Genomic DNA, 18,483 nt, shown 5'->3' with positions numbered 1-18,483 from the left:
GTCTCACATTATCAAATAATATTTTAAAATATGTAAAGTTATTGTATCTAATAAAATAATAAAAATAAAATGCATTGAAATTGATAAACCGCTGTTCGTGTTCGAAGGTGATATTTTTTTACGAAAGTGATTATTCGACTCGCAAGAATTTTCCGCACATCACAAAATTCCGTATATTTTTTGTTTTGAATCCTCGCTTTTTGGACAGCATAATATATAACATAAACCCGCATAACACCGCTTACAAGGATTCCACGTATTATACATGAGTCGTGATTTTTCCCTCTCCTGAACAATTTTCTTTAGGTCACCATTGATGTATTGTAGGCCACATTAATTTTTCATTCAGCCTCTTAGAAGTCTTACATACAATTAATTTTAAAAAATGTGGAAAATACAATTAATATTAAGTATGACGCATAATGTGATGTGAATGAATGGTATTTGTTTTAATTCTCAACGCGTACGAATATGTACGTACTTGTGCAATTGCGCATGTACGAAATGGGAAAAAAATCCACTGCAAGCTATTAATTAGGCAAATTTGCTATTGTAGGGTAAATTATAAGGAGTTTAAATCTCCCGAAAATAATGACAACATTACTTTTACCCACATTCTTGTGAGGCTGGGATCACTGGGAACCTGCGCGCGATACCTCGCGCAGCAAATAATTCATTCTATCTCCAGTGGTCTAGCCGCCGGTTTAGCCCTAAATCTCCTCTAACGTACGCGATCTATTTTGTTCATAAAATTATTGTAACGTGAGCTTTGTTAAAATAAAAACTAAATTGAAGATATCTGAATTCTCATTTGTGCACACCGAGAGTAATCACGCAACCTTGGATTCTGCGGATTGGAGAACCACACAATCATTCAGCCAACACAATAACAATCCTCCAAACTATAGAAATAATTAAAAAAATCTTGAATGGAAAAGAAACGTTCGAAGTATGGAAGGCTCTTGTTTGTTTTATTTACTCAGCCCTGATGCAGAATATAACTACATATTATAAATTTGCAGCTAATGAATCCACCAGCCATAGTACTTCAGGCATCGGTGTTCCAGTTCTATAAAATCTCATTTCGATTTATTATAAGGAAATGATTGTGTACCCGTTAGCAGCCACATGCACCTCTTTTTACTAAGGCAGTTTACAGTTGGAACAGGATTACTCGGAACAATCGTGTACTCTGTCTTAAATAATATAATTTTAAATATTCCTCATCAGGACAGCCTTGACAGCAATCCGAAGGTCGCGGTATAATTCTTATCAGGTAAATTTTATTTCATGAGTTTGCGTTATTTGCATAATTTATTCATTAAAAACAATATATAATATGCTTGCGGCACGTTACAGAGTGGAAAATACTACCAGTATACAGATACTGGTATAAGACCACCATTCAGAATTGAAACTTTACTTGAAATGGCTTTAGTGTTTGGTGACCAGATCTGAATAACCAACTACTCCAGCGCCTTCCTCTCCCCCATCTCCTTCCCCTCCCCAATACCTTCAGCCTCATAACAAACCCCAATTAGGGATGACATTGTATCACTGGCTCCAGACGGTGGGGGGTTGTGGTGACTCTTAAAAATTCCATGAAAAAATATAAATTAAAATCTTTCTTATCCAAAAATTATTTTTTTGCGGTTCGTTCCATTTTTAATATTATATGACATTGTCTATATTGGTTATTTTTTTGTTAATTTTTATATAATATTCTATCAAAAGCTGTTTCGTTTCGCACTGCCTCACAATATGATTATATTATATATTCCAAATGATTACAAATACAGAGTAAATGAAAAAATATTTTCAGGAAATTTCCCGAAGTGCCCAACGGGAAAGTGAAACGAATGCAGTACTGCTATCTCTATAGATCTCACAATACCTATCAGGAAATCTGCCATTTCATTAAAAAATAAAACTTTCACTTTTCGGAAATGTTTTATGTTAAAAACAGTAGTTATACAATTAATAATGTTTTTGTTAGAAACTCGCTGTTATGGGATTGCTACATTAATATTGTGGAGAATGATTTTAGGAATGAACGAGAGGCTATGGAATTCTCATTTGATTGTACATACTCTAAACTAATGTTTGTTGGATGTTACATGCCATTAGTTTGTAGGAGGTCAATGATTACACCTTTAGAAAGTTCGCGTACGGAATGCCAGAATCATAGGGCTATAAACTATAACCCTTTAACTGCTGCACGCCCTTCTTCATACAAAATTTTGGATTTCAGGCCAAAATACCCAACCAAACTGTTTTTTTTAAATCAAAAGATAAAATACATGTCTAGTACGGATATGAACTATTTTATTTATTTATGTTTTAAATTATGAAATAGTCCATCATAGAATCAGATTTTTCGTGATTTTAGAAGAAAATTTGGCAATTATTTATGAGTTAACGATAATTTTATTATTAAAAAAATAATTTTACCTTCTACATATACATAATAAAACAAAACGCCTTTCTCACTAGGTTCATTTACTTAAATTTTATTTTTCATTATATTGGCATAATAAAATGGGCATGATTGTTTTTAATGTTTAATAATAATCTGTGCATTAATAAATGGCGTGAATAATCATTTTGTGAAAATGCACTTTTTGAAAGTTATGCTTTTCAAATACTAAGACGAATGTTTGCGCCTGTACGTACGCTACATCAATAAATCATTTTGTCCGTATAAGGACTCAATTCTTTCAAGAAAGGCATACAAATACAATATTGCATAGGTGATTCAATCCAATATTGTATTTCATGAAAGAACTGAGTTTTTATACGGACAATTATTTGTTCATAATCGTTTTATGCTTGTTCGGGTGCAAACAAATATTTATTCTTAATATTTTAAATTATAACTTGTAGAAAAGTATTTTCATAAAATAAGTAAATTAACGCCATCTATGAACCAGTAGATTATAATATACGGAACGTTTACCCTTAACTCACAAAATGCAGAAGTGGCCTCTAGAATATCCTTACTACCTATTTGCTGGATATTTTTTTTATCTCCTCCGCCTAATTTGTTCGGCTTTGAGAACAGGTAACTATTGGAATCATATTAGTAGAATCGATTTGTTCGCTTTTCGGAACAGCTCGCATACGAACATACGTCCGTGGTCTTATAGAAATCGTTTTGTCTCCCTTGCCATCATCGTTAGAAATATGAACTAAACGGTGTTAGAAAGAGAAGACACCAAGTTTTATATTCAAATACGGAAGTTACCCACAGAATAATTAAAATGTACACATGTGACTGCTATTTGAGAATAATTTGTGAAACTAGAGAATTTTTTATTAATTATTTTTTATATGAAATGACAAAAGTGAGGTGGTAATGTTTATAATACATTTTGCATACTAAAATACGTTACATCAGTAATTCAGTGTTTAGATCAAAAAACGTAAGGTGAGCTATTTTTAAATTTTTTAATGTTGTATTTCCTCAAAAAGTATATGTTTATTTATAATAATAAATTTTGAAAGCGTCTCAAACTTCACCTTTTTCTCAAACCAGTTTTTGGTTTTTGGATACAGAAGCGGAAATACACACAAATTCTTCAAATTTCTGACAGCATCTTTATGAAATAAAACGGTCAATATGCCAGAGGCCTGATGGGTTAAATTATTTAATTTAGTGGGTACTTTGGCCTCAATTACAAAATTAATTTTTGTTAATTGTTTTAAGTTCGTTAGCTAGAAAAGGCTTCCTGTGTTTTTGGGCACGGTTTTCTTCTTGGGTATAATTTTCTGACAACAAAATTGAAACTTGTGGAATGTGGAAAACGTAAGTCGAAAGCCCTTTACTCATTTGGCAAGAAATCAGAAAGAATACTTATTGAAAAAGCGATATTGCTAATCGTAGAAAAAATATGTAATATACGATGTTTATTATATTACCCTGACAAGGTTTCTCCTTGTTTATGTTAACAGGAAAATTTCTTGCAAAAAATCAAAGACATGGCGGCGCATTTGTCGATGTATAAAAAGAATTCGAACGAGGAGATATCGCAAGACTACGAAAGGTGTAACCCGTGTATGGGCAGACTCTTATAGAGGCAATCGCATCTTTTTACGATGGAAGCGCTTCAAGCTGTGTTAGAATGAACGGTGAATTTACGGGGTAGTTTAGTATCACAAAAGGTTAAACGAGGCTGTGTTATGTCCCCGCCGTTGTACAATCTGTACATGGCTAACTATATGCAAGAACTAAAAGGCATAAAGGCGAAGAATTAATTATCTGAATGCCATTGTAGGCATGCTGATGGTGCAGAAATGCTTATTTCAGCTAGCACGGGAGGGAGGTCTGTTGTCTGGTGAAAGAAGTTTCTAAGTTAAATCATTATGATAATAATTCATACACTTGAAGAAATAAGATCGCTGGTGGGATACAAGAAAACGAAGCAAATTAAATTACGAATAATCTTGCACTATTTTAAAAAGTCCTACTATCATCATTATAAGCCGCAGAAGTTGGTTGGGCAATGGTGGAGAACTCAGCTAGGAGAGAAATTGAACCCACGACGCCAGATTGGGAACAAGACGCATTTACAACTCATATATTTTAGTCATTTTTAGTGAGTTTTACCCATTTTTGGTGTATTTTTCTCATGTTTAGTGAATTTTACTCGTTTTTGGTATATTTTACTCACTTTCGGTGTATTTTACTCATTTTTGGTGATTTTTATTAAAAATAATCCCAAACTATTTGATTGATAAGATACTTGATTGACATGACGTTTCGATCTGAAATCAGTCGCGTTTACCTATTAATTTCAAACGGAGAAAAATTAGTATTGCTGAATTAACAGGTTTCCCGATAAACTTTTAGTAAGATACCAATAAATTATATACAGCGCCCTTGAGGTGATTTTTCACAAAAACGGCGTAAATCCAATTATTTTTATATTATCACGATGTCGGAACACGTAATTTATAAAGAGATTCTTTAAAAAATAGCAATACTCATTTTTCTCCGTGCATGCAGAAGAACACATGCAAAATTCATACCATTTCGTCAAATGGTATGATATTTTTACTCAAATGGTGCATATGAAAGAATAACCATTAAATAAATAAATTTACTTACGTAGACACTATCGAGCTTAAAGCATAAAGAGCAAAAAACAATTTCTTGAAGTTGAACGGTATTATTTGGTTGCCATCAAACGGGATCCGTTGGTCGCTGTATCGAATTTGTATGTAACCAAAGCAATTAAGCTGTTATTACGAATCAAATCTAATTGCTCAACTTGTATGGCTGCATTTAAAAAATGCCTAACGGGGTTTTGTTTTAGTCATTCATTAAAATTTAAAAAAAAAACAACGATTTTACATATACCTACAATAATTAAATATTACCTACTAATTAATTGATTATTATTTACATATTTTGATTGATTTACATATTTATTAGTCTAAGAAATATACTTAACTTAAAAATTGTTTAAAATATTTACAACGATCTAGCCCATTCAATGATACAGTATGGTATCGTTGCATGGGGGGAGCTTACAAATCATCACTTTTACCGCTGGAAATCACTCAAAGACTGTTAATCAGAGTACCCAACCTCACAACTTTTCGAAGACTTTCAAGTCCCACCGCTAAAAAATACAAATATAAAAAATGGTGACCGGATAAATCATCAAAATGATAATTCATCACATCTTTAAGGAGTTATATAAAGTCATGGAAAGTGATGAAACAAAAACTTTATTAACTGGGTTGTAGGTTAGGTTAGGTTAGGTTAGGTTAAAAAAAAATATTTTTTTCATCGTTTTTAATGACTTAAATCACTTTTTAAAAGTATGTTGAATAGTCACTGAGTTAGTGTGGAACCATGTATGTTTTTTTTATTTTTTTTCCCTTTACACACGAGTTTTTGACTCTTGTAAAGGAAAACATGTTAACTTTTATTTGAAATATATTCTTACTATGTAAATTTATATAAATAAAACAATAAAAATAAAAATAAAACATTTCTCTAACAAAAAAAAATGTATAATAATATGAATAGAAAAGTGTTTGTATCGAGGTTATTGTAGTTGAGGTTTTTAGGTGAGTTTTTTTTCATCACTTTTAATGACTATATCACTCTCGTTCTGTGAGTGTTATGAAATGCAGCAAGCATCCGATATTGATATTTATCGTAATATAAAATAAATTTCTTGTAAAAAAAAATCATCGAATCGAATGACTACATAATAAATAAAAAAAAACATAAATATTTACATACATAAAAAACTCAGTAATTTAAAAAAAGGTTGAATAATTCAGTCGGTATTGTTTATTTTTCACCTACACAACACGAGTTCCGCATTTTAGACGTGAATCATTGATGCAAAACATGGGAAAGTTATGCATTATTCATTTTTAATGTGTCACCAGTCAGTTTTCCAAAGCCTGTATGAGAGTATATGACACAATCTATTATTTAACACTTTAACAGCCACTCATTTTAATTACTGTCAGCCGTTCACGAGCCCCACTCGTGACGTTTTGTCTTAGAAGAAGCTGATCACGGATACCAATCGTGATCGAGTGTCGTACTGTTTACATTAAGGTGACACAAGACTCTGATAACGGGGGTTTGCTCGAGGCTCACATTTTAAATAATTTTGACGAAATCTTACTATAAAGTTAAGTATGATTTCGGTAAGCACCAGATTTTATTTAATTTTTCTTTATGAATTAGTAACTGTTAATATTATGATATTAATTAGGTTCTGAATAAAACAACGTGCTTGACTAGGCTGACAAAATGGAAAAGGTTTTATTTCTTATCATAGACAAGTTAACACTGTTAGAGAGAAGCACCTAAAGACATGGTATTTTGTGCATATTATAACAGTAACATCCCGGGGTATTAAAAAATAAACCCCTCGGAAAGATGGCTTATTCGAACGTAGGTCCCTATGTAACATGCCAGGCTGCGCACCGAACATTTTTGTACATGCCTGTTTCACTTACATTGTTAAGATTCCCACTTTATTTTCGAGTACTTTCTAGGGTAAAATCGACCATAGGTTCGTCCAATATACCGGTACCGCGCGTCGCATATTTGTATACACGCCTTCATTGCTTACGTAGTTCAGATTCCGACTTTATTTTAGGGTATTGTGTCGTCTTAAAATCACGAGCTCTTTTCGTGAGTTGCGTTATCGGAAAGTGTTGATGAATGTTTTGCCCACCGTCAGAAATGACGGAAATACATAAAACGAACAATATAAATGTAACATAAGACAATCCGATACAATGTTTGTTTTTTTTTCACTTATTGTAAGAAAAAAACCGCGTTTAAACTCTGGTCGTAGGGAGTCACTGCTAGTTTGTTATAATTAGAGATTCTGCTACAGTTATGTTAACTTCTTTAATTACAGAACCTTCTTTCGAGTAGGTACATTCGGTAATGACGTAGAGGTTTCGCAAAACATGTCGTTATCAGAAACAGTAATAACGTAGTGATGACAAATGATGTGCTCATCCAGAACATCAAATTTAATGTCAGCAATCAGACATCATTTTACAATCAAAGAAGTATAATCGTACGTATTAAATACATTGCAGGTATTATGAAATATTACGTATAACGGTGAAGTTTTTATGGCCAACGCAAAGTAGCTTAATTTTCAGTTGTGACATCTACCCTGATGTTAGACACTGAAAGGATGTTCGAAAAGTTGGTCATTTATGTTAGACAAATAACACTAGTTGTGATGTGATGTAGTAAGGCGACATAAGACTCTAATAACGGATGTTTGCTCGACGCTCACATTTTAATTATTTCTAATAAATGTGTTACTAAAATGTCAAATGTTTCAAGAGGGATCCCTATAGGTGTAAATTATGTATATTAAAGATTAATAAAAAGAGTACCTTACAATTAAAATATTTAATGTAAAACGGTTCGACAATTTTTATGTCGTTTTTCAACTGTAAAATTAGCGGTAAGCACCAGTTTTTAATTTTTTTGACCATGGATTAGTAATTTCCCAAGGTATCCCTCTAGAAACATTTGAGATTTTAGTAATACGTTCATCAAAAATTCTTTCACTCAGAAATAATTTAAATAAGCCCCACGGAAATGTCGTTTTTTAGGCCTGATAGGGCAAAGTCGACTGTAGGTCCGTCCATTACACTGGACCGCACGCCGAAATTTGTTTTTACACGACTTCATTACTTATGCCGTTAAAATTCCGACTTTATTTTACAGATTTGATGAGACAAATTCAACCGTCTCATCACAGTATATCAGAGCCGCGCGTCGCATATTTTTGTGCACGACTGCTTCACTTACGTCGTTATGATTCTGAATTTATTTTAGAGTATTGTCTCGTCTTAATAACAATAATTGGATCATTTCTAAAGCGCCGTTTTCGTGAGACAGTCACCTCAAGGGAAAATGTGCCGATAGCCGATTGGTACGACTCTAGGTTAGCGGTCGCTCGGATGAAATCAATGCTCCATATATATCATTATGGAAATGACGTTTTGAGATTTTTGTTACTCGAGAGCTCACATTTGCTGAGACACACGCATGTCAGTTTTGCACATACAAAAGCATTTCAAATAAGGAAACAAAACATATTTCGAAAACACAACAGTTGTTGTACCTTGTTTGTTTGTTTGCAAGTTTGTACAGTGACCTAATTTTGAAAGTCAAGAGCACAAAATTTCATCAAACTAAATAAATAAATTAGGAATAAAACTGTATCTGATCGTAGTAAAAATTAAATCCACACCACCCGATCTATGTCCGCATACACTCTTCTTTATATAAATAGATATATTGGTAATTCAAACCATTTATTCTTATTTATATACTGTATGTACGGGTGCAAACAAACAATTCATTTTGATATTTTGAAGCATAACAAAAAGTGTTTTTTCCTAAATTAATTATATTAGTGCCATCTATGAACGAGCAGTTCATGAATAATTTTAAGTTTACCCAAAAAGTCGATAAGACTCTGCTTTCATAAGTTTCGTGCCCCGGGGAATAACAGTTTACTGTATATCTACCTATTTCTATATATCTTTGCAACTGACTAGGTATATTTTACAAAGGTAATTCATCTTGACACGTTATGCAGCACCCGTGGGAGAATACTTCCTTCTCGACAGCAAAACCAAGAAACAAAAATACAACTTATCACCCCGTAAAGGAAAAGTCTGTCGCTAAAGATAGGAAATACTCGTAAGCAGGAAGGAAACCCGTCCGTGTAATGAGAAGCAAAAAGCGGAAATCTCAAGTGCATTCTAGCATTCTGGCAGAGGCGCCGCGTCGTTATGTGCAATGTGTGCAACGCACACGGGCGGCATAACAAAGTAGTGCCCTCTTGAATTCACCATTCATCTTAGTGTGACTAATATTATTATCTATTCTGAAAAGTCACCGCCCATACGAGTAACAGTTCGATCAGCGCTGTAACAAGCACTGAAACACCTACGAATTTGTGATTTAAATACGCATTGTATTCAGGGATGGCCCTATGCATTCACAATCGGAACAGTCAGCTCAAGGCGCTGATAATAACAGTCTAACTCAACACCTAACAAAACACCTAACAGCTAACAGTCCTAACTCACCGCCCTTGAGATTATTTTTCATGAAAACGGCGCTAAACAAAAATTCAAATAATAAATAATAATAATATGGCCGGCCCTGGCTGATGGCACCAGAAAAATATGTATTATTTTTTGTGCAGTCTTAATATATCAAGCCGAATAATATTATATTGTTACCCCTTTTTAATTCGCACCTGCTACTCATCTATTAAGTGGTTTTGCTTGAGAGTTTTCATAGGGCGGCGAATTTCCCTTGCGGCGGCCCTGCATTATAGCAACCATGAAAGGCCCAAACAAAGGACATTGTACAGTTAATGCGGTTGCATAATTGACATACGATAGTTTTGTACAGCTTAAAGTAACAGATCATTGTCTCCGTCCTCGAGGGAAGGTAACTTTAATAAACACAGCATTTAATTAACAACGTTATTTTTAATGGGACACATTATGATAAATTTTCAAGGTGGCATTAGAATAAATCAGAACTAATTCCTTTGGTAAATCATATTCAGAATATAATCAGAATTAACTTCTTTAATCACGCAACTACGTATTTTAACGTCTTTGAGGTGGTTTTCCAACGAAAAGGGTGCTATAAAAATAATCCAATAATAATTATTTAAAAGTTACTGTAGTTGAATTTCTTTCATCTCTATCGTGAACGGGGTCGCGGGTTCAAATTCTGACACATAAAAAACAAATATTTTTTGTATTTTTTCAAGAATTTGAACATAGTTATAGTATATATCCCTATCATTCTAGAGCAGAAGATTCTCTTGGTACCGTCTTTACTGATAAATTACAATTCAAAATGAAAACGCGAATTAAAAGGCTTTAGATCGGCATATAAAGTTAAGCAGTTGCTTTCCAAACTTCACCCTTCCCTCCCCGTCCTTTACTTCAGTCTTCCAACATTTACCAACATATGGTCGTGTGCGTGTTTCGTAATCCAAAAATCTGTCCTATCGGGCCTTAATTTTTAAATTAAGATTTGCCGTCTCTCAGTACGAATTCAAAATCAAATGGAATGGCGAAATACGATGTCGGGTCAGAAATTTTGATTGCTGTCTTAATTAATAGTAAAAAAGCACCGACATAGCTGACCATAATTTTCATTGAAATGTACGTGGAATGCATTTCTATTTGAACGTGTTATAAATTTAGTGGCAGTAACCATACAACGAAATTATATATATATATATATATATATATACGAGGGTATGTATTATCTGTGTATCATGTTCTTTTTTAAACTGTGATTTTTTTAAAATTTGTCAATTCTACTTAAAATGAGCCTGCGAACTATTTATTTTCATTAATTCAAAGCCACTGGTATTCGGATTGCGATATTTTCTAGTAAAATCAAATTATTAGGTAATTACACTTATTCATCATTTGATTTTTTGGGCAAGGAAACCTATTTTTTGTATTATACATCTAATAATTTAATATTGTTGCTGCCTGTCATAGTACCTACCTGACAACAACTAACAAATAATTTTTATAACTTGACTCCTGGTGAAAATTGTGACCCCTACGTTAGACCCCAAAGATCAGAAATGACCAGAATTTTGCAAAAATAACTATTACGCCACAGATATTTCGTTGAGGTAAATTTTATTTATTCTATTTTTTTAACAAATAAGTAGCCACAATTGAGATTAGTATAATTGTGTATAAAGACACGCACCATCGCCAGTTGAATTTGTGCAGTCGTCGAAACAGTATATCTCACTAACTAACGCTAACAGAATATATCTTTTTTAACTTAACAATTGCCTACAGGAAACATATGAAATATATTAGGAATTTAGAATTAAGGATATCATATAAATAAATTAGATTTTTAGGTGGGTCTAACCGTATCCACCAGAGCCGTATGTATTTTGTTTTGACCCACCGGAATAACCCAACGTGGTTTAAACACTCACGGGACATGATATAAAACAACGACCTACACAATGAACATGTGATTTATACACCGAAGCAATTATCAAATAATTACCTAAATCATAACAAAATAATCCTTTACCGTTTGAAGCTGTACATTTAACTGTCAACACAACAAACAAAAATGACTAGGTATAGCACTAAAGTATTAACACGTCGATAATACTCGATCAAATGTTTTAATTTTAATATAGAACACTCGTATGTCGCCGTAGCCAAAAGCAGCAATAATGTAAACACGTTGTATAATTTTATTAGTCTTGTAATCGCATTTGGCGCCGATAGAGTCACGCTACAGTAATCCTACAGGATATGCGATCCAGTGACAATATCGTACTGGCGAAAATAACAATGCTTTGAATCACTATACAAAATATAAAACACATTCAGCATGTGCGTCGTTGGTCGAAATACATACAGGTAAACGTAAATTCATTCTATGTTGAAACGCCAAAATTGTAATTCGTGTGATGGTATAACTGATTATTTGTAAACAAATGGCCTTTGTATCGAAAATTGCGTTCAAGTAAATTAATTCTTGAAAAAATATAATAAGGCATAATAATAATATAAAAATAAATAATAGTTGTTATGGCCTATGACTTTGTGATGTATTTTACGAAATGATTTCCGATGAATAAAGACGATTATTGACATCGCTAAAGTAGAACCCCTTAAGAGTTTTATGATTTTGTTTCCTTTTTTTCCCTATACCTTCAGCCCCACTGCATATCCCAATTGGTGAGGCCCTCTTCTCACTGGCTCCAGCCGGTTGGGAACAGTGGAGACCATTGCGCGGTATTAGCATATTAAAATTTTCATAATGTGACATCAAACAAACGTCCTCTGATCGTGAAAATATGGCGTCCCCGATCGGGAATCGTTGTGAGGCGGCAGGAAATGTGCGCAAAGAAAACTAACTAACTAACTGATTTAAAATATTTAAATTTATTAAGAATATCTTCAAAGTATTCGAAATCCGGTTAAAAACAGGATTCCATGTCCTTAACGAATGAATTGATTGGTTTCCTATTATTTTTTTAGTAAAAGAGTAATTTATTATCACGATGTTATTTTCGCATTTCGTCATTTTATTATCAAGGGATGTTGCAGGTCATAAACGCGTGCTCAGATATATTAAGAATTTACTAAAATTTGATCGGAAAATGGCCTGAAAATTTTGAAGAGATTTTTTTGGTAACTCAGCAATACTCATTTTTCTACGTGTGGGCAGATTAGTAAAAAGGAACAGGGTATGTTAACAAAAATTGCTAAATCCATTTCAGGACTTTGTGATTCTGATTTGTCAAGTCTCTTGCCGCACTGCTACTGATCTTGAGCTATAAAGCAAGAATCTGGAAATCGGCAAACTCTTTACTTACCAAATCTGCACAATTTTAGTACAATGTGACATGAGTTATGAAATGTCTTGGATTTGAACCTCTTTCCACCAAGACAAAGATTGCAATGATACAATGTATTCCATTACAGCTAGTGTGTGAACCCAAATTTAAGAGGAACTACTATGTGACTTTCGTAATTCAACAATGATTCCCATTTCTAAATAATAATGTGTTCTAAGCTGATTCATTTCACTCCTCGCTCATGCATTGTTCCCCGGACGACTTATGCGATAGCTGGTGGCTGCCATCGCGGTTTTCCATTTAGCATAGGTAGGTACTTAATTTGTTTCCAGCAATGTTTGTTCTACATCGGCACAATTTGTTTTCGTGTCGTGCGTCCTTTGTGCGCTATAGCCGCTCGGGCTGTGTCAAATAGACTACAATGATCCGAAAGCTTTGTTGGTAAATCCGCCCAACACGCGAACTCTGGCGTAACGAATAACAATACAACTACACACAAACTTTTGAAGTAAAGTCTGTTAACTGTTTCGTGAGTCAGGTCATGCACAGAGCGATGGAGCCATCTTTAGCGAACGTTTGAGCTTCACAAGAGTAACGTATCAAAATGAATTGGCGCACTACAGCGGATATACGGAGAAAGGAATACGAGGAAAGAAAATTTAGAAGAATTGCGGGACCCCCGTGGAAGACATGACATAATATGAGTCGGACTTTATCTGAATGACAAAAGAAAGAGGTGCGTTGCGGTTCATCCTCTCTGCAAGTAGGAAAACAGAAGTAATGGTTCATTCAAAACATTTAAGTGGGTACTTACGTGAAAATATGCAACACGGTAATAGCTCATTCGAAAATTGTTAAAATTTAAATAAAAAGAAATATACAAAGACTGTTAAAGAAGTTTATATTAAAGATCTACTCACGTATTGTGATAAAAAAAGTAGTTTATTTGATCATTGTAATTACAAATATATTTTTTGGTAAAACTGAACAATCGCAAACCATGAAGTTTTATTTTGAATCAATTATGGTATACTTTCAAAGCTCAAGATGGAAATGGAGTTGGGAGCCAAATAAGCAAGTTTCATAACGCCCTGTATTCTATCCGATGGCAAATAACTGATCTAAAGGAATGTGAACGTTGCTTTATAAAAATTTTGTCTGTCTAAAAAACCTATCCCGACAGTCGGAAGAGCGAACCATGACGAACGTGATATAAAAAATAACCTTCTGCTAGTGTTATTGGGAGACTGTATTGTATAGTCGACCTTGAGCTATGTATTGACCGAGAGTTGTATAAATTTCAGCAAAACCGTACATGCTTCAGGAGTTGCTCTTATATCTGTCACTTTATATTAGCTCGATGTAGATTTGTGGTAAATAGTATTATTCCCGTCCACAGTGTTCCAGAGTAAGTACAAACACTGGAATATTAATATTAATAAATATTATTATTATTACACGTAACTTATAAAAATATCCAATTATAATAATTACACAATAAATGATCCAGAGAGATTCTACTATCAGAGGTGAGATGATTTATTAGGCATTCATCCAAATAGTGAAACGGTAATAAGAATTACTATTTTAATTGTTGGATTGCTAAATGTTTAAACTTTACCCTGAATAGGAAGAAACATAAATATTTTGTTTTTTTGTAATAACTTAATGAGTAAAACCTCAAATTGTAATATTTAATTATTGAACACAATATTAGCGATTCCTAAACGAAAATTTGAAAAATAAAAATCAGAAAAAGATAGGTCACATCTAGGACTCGAACCCAGGACTCTTGCCTTGCCGGGGCACCGCTCTACCAACTGAACTAATGACAGAGTGGTGCCCCGGCAAGGAAAGGATCCTGGGTTCGAGTCCTAGATGTGACCGTATCTTTTTCTGATTTTTCTATTTCAAATTTTCGTTTAGGAAACGCTAATATAACACTTCAATAAATATTTTGCTTTCAAAATAAGCAACACAGAAGATGAATTATCAAACTTTAATATAGAAATCCATGATAGAACTATGTGACTGTCCATCATTATAAAAGGTCAACCACATATTTAGGTACCTAGGCATAGAAAACGATAAAAATCTTAAATGGATAGAAAACAAAAACTGTAGAACTAAAAAAATTTTAAAACTTAAATTATTTTAAAACAATCAGAAATGTTTGACTAAAGAGAACTCATTGGAATCTAATAAATGTGGCCATATGTCAATCATTATTGGAATGTGTAATAATTGAATGAGGAAGTGCAAATATCGCCATTTTAAAATCCTAATCTTGAAAATACTACTCAAAGTAACTATGGGAACTTGCTCTGACCAAATATTCAATAATCTAAATATCATGTCACTTACAACTCTATGCCAAAACCGTACTTATTTATACTCACAAAACTAATTCACTTGATCTACAACACACGCAACACAATCACTAGACCCTTCAATTAAAGGCACATAAAACTAACACAACATTTGAACAAAGAAATTTCGTTTTCTATTGCGGCAAAAAACTCAACAAATTTCCACTTTCCTACAAAAAAACTTACAAATATCAATATATTCAAAACATTCACAATGGATCTGGGAATCAAGGAGACACGAAATTCATAGAATATTGCAACAAAACATACATTGATTGAAGTGTAATTACAAGTTTAATCAAAACAAACTATGTTGGCTTTTAGAATTACATTGTAAAATGTTAAAAATTAAGAAATACAAAAAACTGTAGCACACATCCTAACTAGTGTAATAAAATTTAAAAAAATACGGGAATTGCAAAATTCTTAATTTTTTTAAAATAAGATTTTAAAAAGAAAGACAAACATTCCCATGTTACGAATAACCTGACAATATTTCAAAATCTCCTACTACCACCACAGTAAGCGGAAAAAGTTGCTTGTGTTTTGAAGGAGGACATAGCTAGCCGAGGAATTGAACACGCTACTCTTAGATGGGACCCAAACGCTACGTCAACTCAGCCACTGACCGGTCAATATTCCCTGTACGGGAAATCCCTACCCTTGAAAACATTATGAAATATAATTATGATAATACGAATATAGTAAAAAGTTAATAAAATTGCAATTTATTGTCATAAAAGCACCCTTCAAATACTAATCTAAATAATTATGAAATATTTAAGGGGTGCAAAATGAAGTGCATGAAATCAAGAAAATATGAAATACCTATTGCAAATGATTTATAATCTGATGATTTCGTCATCGCATATTTCACTCTTCTTATATAATTAAGGCGTAGCCAGCTATGCATGCACGAATTTAATGTATCATCACAAGATCTTCATTACAACACACATTCTACCAACCTAAAACTAAAACGACTTATGGACAAATATTTCTGTATAAATTATTATCCCCCCTCTTGCAATAAAAAACCATTCAAAAATAACCGGCATCAAAAGAAGTATTATGATATGGATAGTGGAAACAGGAAGGGAGAATACAGATACAATTTTGCAATCTAACAAAGATTAACTAAAAATTAAAATTATTTTTAAAAATAAATCTACTTTATCGGCGTAATATTATACGTATCGTTAAATCCTTTATCGATCGACCATGCTACCTAGAGTGGGCACCTCGTTATTTGTAGGCAGGTACCTATACGTTTTAGAGTGTCTGGATTGTGTCGTTTTGAATTAACGCCATTAATGCAAACCCATTGCATATTTTAATTATCAAATAAATTATTTTGAATAGTGGTTTTACTCGCTGCCGATGAAGTGCTCTCTGTACTGCACCATAGATAATTGTAAATAAATTTATGCCTTAAATTTCAATTTATAATGAGAAAAGATTGCAAATTGTTTGAAATACTGTGAAATTTTATTAATTTATCGGCTGGATGTGTATTTAATTACGATGTGGAATATTGATGATACAAATCTGTAAACTTAAATTAAAGTAGGTTGATCAAATATCTAGTTAAATGCTTTTTAATTTTTTGAAGTGAAACTTCTTTACCCGCGTCATGCAATTTCGAGTACCGGAGTAAAACCAACTCATGACCGAAACGAAAATGCGGGACCGATTAAAGTTCATTTGATCTAGTCAAAGTTTTGAAGTAAAATATAAATGCTTCTTAGCTCATCTCGACAACTGGCGTTGGTGGTGTAATGGTCAGCGTAGTTGCTTTCCAAGCAGTTGATCCGAGTTCGATTCTCGGCCATCGCACATTATTTTTTTGTTTTTAACGCCTTTTTTTTTTTCAATGGTTGACCATAATATCAATCCACTAAGTAATATTTTAGGCCTGTAGCATACTTGAAAAGTTAAAGAATGATATAAAATTTTTTATGATGTTAACGATAAAAAAATAAAAAAAAACATAAAATTACCATAAAAAATGGGCCAACGGCACGCGGTGTTCCCAAGCGGTCACCCATCCAAGTACTGACCGCGCCCAATGTTGCTTAACTTCGGTGATCGGACGAGAACCGGTGTGTTCAACATGGTATGGTCGTTGGCAAACGCTAAACAATATTAATTTCTATTCTACCTGCCAATAAATATATGAAAATTAGTATAAAAAAGCCCTAATAATACTGAAAACATTAGCAAGGTGTGTGCGACGTTGATAAAAATAATCATTACATACGCGCTTGAAAAAGATCGTAATTACATCCATAACTTTGCAGGAATTTTTTTTTTCAATGGTTGACCATAATATCAATCCACTAAGTAATATTTTAGGCCTGTAGCATACTTGAAAAGTTAAAGAATTTTATGATATTATTAATGATAGTAACGATAAAAAAATAAAAAAAAACATGAAATTACCATAAAAAATGGGCCAACGGCACGCGGTGTTCCCAAGCGGTCACCCATCCAAGTACTGACCGCGCCCAATGTTGCTTAACTTCGGTGATCGGACGAGAACCGGTGTGTTCAACATGGTATGGTCGTTGGCAAACGCTAAACAATATTAATTTCTATTCTACCTGCCAATAAATATATGAAAATTAGTATAAAAAAGCCCTAATAATACTGAAAACATTAGCAAGGTGTGTGCGACGTTGATAAAAATAATCATTACATACGCGCTTGAAAAAGATCGTAATTACATCCATAACTTTGCAGGAATTTTTTTTTTCAATGGTTGACCATAATATCAATCCACTAAGTAATATTTTAGGCCTGTAGCATACTTGAAAAGTTAAAGAATTTTATGATATTATTAATGATAGTAACGATAAAAAAATAAAATGGGTGTGTCAAGCCTACGCAAGACAGAAGTGAAACTTCTAGTATTCTTCTCTCTCTCTCTTTTCATTTCATTCTCTCTTTTTTTCTGTCTATTGACATATTTATAAGTAGCATGTGATAAAAAAAATTAAAAGTTATAAAAAAAGAAAAAAAAAATTAGTTAAAGCGGGGATCGAACCTCGGTTCTTCACGACCACAGTCGTGCGCTCTGCCTGTAGACAGCGAAGATGAGTTAGGAGAGTGAGTTAAACTAGGTATATAATATTAGCTAGGCTCCTATAGCGAAATGATCCCGTTTTTTCGTCACGGTCATGAGTCGGTTTTACTCCGGTCCTCGAAATTGC

The 18,483-nt window shown here is 33.3% G+C and overlaps 2 protein-coding genes and 2 non-coding genes across 4 annotated transcripts in view; all 4 read right to left on the bottom strand.

Annotated features, from left to right (window-relative positions):
• Positions 1-18,483, bottom strand: part of LOC149424230 (mitochondrial import inner membrane translocase subunit Tim21) — a 586,526-nt gene that overhangs the window by 180,142 nt on the left and 387,901 nt on the right. The window lies entirely within an intron of this gene.
• The window catches only part of LOC149424240 (uncharacterized), a 61,399-nt gene that overhangs the window by 29,610 nt on the left and 13,306 nt on the right, over positions 1-18,483 (bottom strand). The window lies entirely within an intron of this gene.
• Positions 17,283-17,401, bottom strand: LOC149424245 (5S ribosomal RNA). The gene has a single exon (XR_016302160.1). It is a non-coding gene; the product is annotated as a 5S ribosomal RNA (ribosomal RNA).
• LOC149424244 (5S ribosomal RNA) lies at positions 17,725-17,843 on the bottom strand. The gene has a single exon (XR_016302159.1). It is a non-coding gene; the product is annotated as a 5S ribosomal RNA (ribosomal RNA).

This window comes from Hesperophylax consimilis, chromosome 4, assembly GCF_061612785.1.
Source record: "Hesperophylax consimilis isolate HC1 chromosome 4, BYU_Hcon_1.0, whole genome shotgun sequence".
Lineage (NCBI taxonomy): Eukaryota > Metazoa > Arthropoda > Insecta > Trichoptera > Limnephilidae > Hesperophylax > Hesperophylax consimilis.
The sequence above is the reverse complement of the archived record's forward strand: the minus strand, read 5'-3'. Positions and strand labels throughout refer to the sequence as shown.